The following is a 4,734-nucleotide window of genomic DNA, read 5'->3' as shown; positions in this document are numbered from 1 at the left end:
TTCATACAGACGCTTTGCCATTTCTGTCATTTCTTGACTCATGGGTTCCAGGAAAGAATGGCGGCATTACGGTTAGGAGAAGCAATGAATCTCCGGCACCTTCCTAATATTTCTGGATGAATCTCACAGAAAACCGTCATCAGTGCTGGAAAGCTGCAATGTAATCTCAGCACAACTATTGGATCTCAAGAAGAATTTCTTTGCTTTCTATTGATCGGTACCAAAGGATTTTCTGCACCTGGGCTGGTTGTGTTAGTAAATCTCAATATAGTACATGATTATGTGCAGCGCTTTCACTTAGCATATATCAGATCATTGCTATATACATAGTACCAGCTAAAAGGAGCATGCTTGGAGTACAAAGCAACCACTAGATACGTATGCTAGTTATCTGTCCCTATTCTAGGGATGAACATTGCGAATTATTCCGTGCCAAGTCGTTCTGTTGCGACCCCCCAGCATTGCTGCCTCATTGACCCACTTTGCTCTATGCCATCCCATTATCTTTAATTACAATGGCCGTGTGGGCAGACAGAGGCTCCCGTCCAGGCATGGGTGTAACAAATAAAAGCCTCTCTCTAGTGAAGGGCAATATTTTGAATCAAGGAGACCTCTGCAAATAATGCATCTGCTCACAGTAAACACGCTGGCCTGCGATGATCCATTTGTAAAGCAAATGTCAGGCTGGTCACTCGGGGTCGCAGTAACAGGAAGAGATGGACGTATATTCAACATACGCAGTGATAAATGAAATATCGCCATCACTATACCGCTGACCCTTGCATGGCACAGAGATAATGCACTCGTTATCCGACACAAGTGCATGACAAATCAATAATAAATTAACACTTATTAGGCAGTGCAAGGTTAACACTTTAAAAAAAAAAATGAATATATTTAAAGCCATTGGAATTCATTTTTATGGATGTAATTAGCATGTCTGAGGGCCTTCCTGTTAGGTAGAGGACACAATAAGATGTAATGCGACTAAATGATGGGGAAGGGTTCAAACTATAACTATAAAAGTCCAGTATAAAAGAAGAATGCAAGATATAAAGGAGCAAGGGGATAAAGAAAGAGAAGAAAGATAGCTCCAATGGCTATACACAGCCAATCCATGCAGATAAATACAATGCACCAACATACAATCCTAACCTTTCCCATGCAGATGGTTTGTTCCTGCAAGAAAAAATGCAACAATGTAAAGATAAAAAGATAAGTAAAAGGCAATCAATTCCTGGGCCAAGGAGCCATTACTGCTAAACTGCATACTTATGGTCACACTACATTCACGGGATTACAATCTGCTACAATGTAAATCTTTATATATTTTTAGTGTCTGAAATAGCTCTGAATTTACCATGCTTCCTTCACAGGTGAACATTTAACATCTTCCCCTAATCCTGCTAATCTGTCAGTATCACTGTGAGAAGTGAATGTATGATTTCTGCATTTTCTGCCAAGCAATGATTTGCTGATTATGGTTTCAGGCTCTGAGCACCTCTTACTGACTGCATGGAGAGGAAGTGATATGAACATTGCTGTCTGTATATTGTGATGTTACACTTTATTGTCTCAGTAAAAGCAATTGGTGGGTGCGGAAATCTTGTCCTTGGTACTGTGACTGTACAATGCAACATTTTCCTTCTCCATTCATCTAAATAAAAATTCTGTGCTCCTAACAAACATTAGGACCAATGGGGAATGTTCTAATATCCAGGGCAAGCTTAAAATGACGCTTCAAGGTTGCAAAGAAAAAATTTTAAGTAGGAACAGTATCTTTCACAACTTTCTCAGTGTTCTGCAGGCTTGAAGAAGAATATGCCCAGTCTCCTCTAGCTCAGTGATCAGACTGTACATTGTAACACTTCTCCAAGCCAAGCTGTTGTAGCAGGGGCTGATGTTGCACTAAGGGGGGCTATTGTATTTTGGGTCCTTAAGAGACATGGTAGAGAAAGAAAAAGCAACAGAGAGGCAGAGGCGCGGAGAGAGGCGGAAAGAGAGAAGTAATGGGGGCACCACAACACCTTTTAAGAGACATGGTATTCGGCCCTTGATGTCTCTTTTATTCACCCGTCCACCATGTGAAAGCTGACAAAGGATCATTCCATCCCATCAACGGGTAAGAAAAAGGAAACGGACCAGAATTATGATCTTAATCTTCACAAAGAAATATAAAAATTGCTCTTTTCCCCAATGCCAATAAAACAAAGGGAGTTTTTGAGATTAGAGTTTTTCCCCACTTTGATTGTCTTGGTCCTAAACATTTATTTATATGCTAATCACACAATGCCTACGAGCAACATCGTGTTCTTATAGCAACCTTAACGGTTTTATCTTCTAACAGGAGAATATAAATAACAATCAGAATGACAACTCATCTGGCAGGAGCAGATTGCATGTCTGCAGGTGATTTGACGTTGTTAATTGTACATATTTGGAAACGGAAAACATTTTTAAGCCCATTGTGTTTTGTGGTATAGATAGAAACTGGTAACTACAATGTGATAGAAGCTTGCTACCTATATCTGCAGACTATTACCTAACCCATCAAACCTGGACAGTCTGAAATCCTGCAAGTTCAGGCAACATTGTGGGAGATCTAAGAGCTAAAAAAAAAAAAAAAAAGTTGTGGAAAATTCACAACTTTCCTCTCTTCTACCAAAAAGTTGACCTTGACCCTAGAGGGGCACACAAAAAAATAAATATAGGTATCATTTGTAGATTTAGAGAAGGGAAGGGTAAAAACCTTGCAGGGTTTTCTCTACCCAATTCTGTTTCTGTCCCAGATAAGCAAAGGAAGATAAAGGAGTCAGGAGAATCCTTTTGTTGGACTTGTCCCCATTGAAAGATTTTTCCTCTGCTCTTCTCCTGCAGTCAACCCAAGGAAGTTGATATTCCATTACTTTATTTCTGTAACAATGACTGCCGGTAGAAGGGTGAATCTCCCCAGGAGTGGATGGTGTTCTTGTAATGACCTGAGCACTGCTTGGTCCTGGAATACAGCAAACCCAGCTGGCATGAAGGCACGGCATTTATACTACAAGCTGGGCTTGCAGGAAATGAGCAGAATTATAGACTGACTGCCATTGTGAGATGAGGACCATGGGAAGGGTAAGAACTTGGAATTTTTATAGCAGGGCAGCTAAATTGCCCCTCAAGACTTATTTGGAACCCCAGGATACAAGAGGTGTTGATCACAGCTGCCATAGGGTGCTGTACATAAATACCACTAAGCCCATTTCACCTGGGTTAGCTGGAGAACCTTCCAATGCTCACCTGTGATCTGCGGAATTCCTGTGCAGCAACTAATATAAAGTACAGGTAGGATGACTATATGGGCACTAAGGGGTTAGGAGTTTAATATTAAAGTCATGCCAGACTGTAATTTTGATTTAAAAGCCTGCACAAAAAGGAAAATATAAATTGTCATTTGCTAAGTGCCATTTGCTGACAGAAGTATACAGATCAGGATCCCAAGCTTAAAGCACGTAAATGGCTGCAGACTTTTCTGAGCCAGTGACTCAGAAAGAACTAAAGAATAAAAATAAAATTCTAGGAAGTCAGGAAGAAAAGAAAGTTCTCCAAGGTCCATCAGAGGGGGCAACAGTGACTCTGTATATAGCTAGATGGGAATGGGTTAAACCCAGAACTATGTTAGTGTATGAATTCTATGCTGCCCCAATTAAAACTTGCAATTATCTCTTCTTTTTCTGGTAAACTCATTGTTGGGGTGGCAAAAATGTTGCAACTCTCCTAAATTAAGAATACAGTTGTTATTAATAAACAGTATTTATATAGCGCCAACATATTACGCAGTGCTGTACATTAGATAGGGGTTTCAAATGACAGACAGTGACACAGGAGGAGGAGAGGGTCCTACCCCTAGGAGCTTTCAATCTAAGAGGTGGGGGAATATTTACTACTATTTTGTAGGCTGTGCTTACTCGTGTGGATTGTCAATCACCAATAGGCACACATAGTCCTTCCCACTGCTTTCTGCATTGACAGATCTGTATTGATAAAGCCCTTCCATTATGAGCTGCAGTGTCTGGGAGGGGGAGAGCCGGAGACTAATACTTCGACAAGGATTAGTCAAAGATTTTGTTAGAAGTGTGCAACTGGATTGTTTAAAGTGTCACACATGAACATTCAATAGTTCTTGAACTGGGATATCTATACTATTGGAGGTAAAGGAACTGAATTATGGGGCTGTACCGGGGAACCAGATTAGATTAAGGATTATTAAATAATACATTTAAAAATTATCTCAATGGGTCAGTTTTTACAGGTAATATAGTCAAAAACTGGACTTTAAATCTGCAAACACTGAAATTGTTGTAGCCAACGTCTGCATTTGTATTTTGCTATATTTATATATGTGTGATGTACTTACTTGATGTCGTAGGTATACATATCAGGTTATTCTCAGTAACACCGGTAACAAATAGGACTGTCAGGGGTGATTTAGCCTGGGGAGGGGGCAGATATTTGGCAATCTACTGGGGGTCTATAATCATAAAAAGGTTAAGAAGCTCAGCTGAAGTGGCTGCCACGAGCAGTTTTCTTTCTCATCACAGCGGGTTATATACAAAAGTGAGGACCTGCCAGCTGCAATGAGCGGAACCTTGTCATCATTTCACAAAAGACACCGAGGCTCATTTGTTTTTCATTATAGGCAGGAGAGACAGAACCGGGGGGATAATGTTTGAAATATCTGTGAAGTACAAAGGG

The sequence above is a fragment of the Pyxicephalus adspersus genome, chromosome 4, assembly GCF_032062135.1.
Source record: "Pyxicephalus adspersus chromosome 4, UCB_Pads_2.0, whole genome shotgun sequence".
Taxonomy (NCBI): Eukaryota; Metazoa; Chordata; class Amphibia; order Anura; family Pyxicephalidae; genus Pyxicephalus; species Pyxicephalus adspersus.
The sequence above is the reverse complement of the archived record's forward strand: the minus strand, read 5'-3'. Positions refer to the sequence as shown.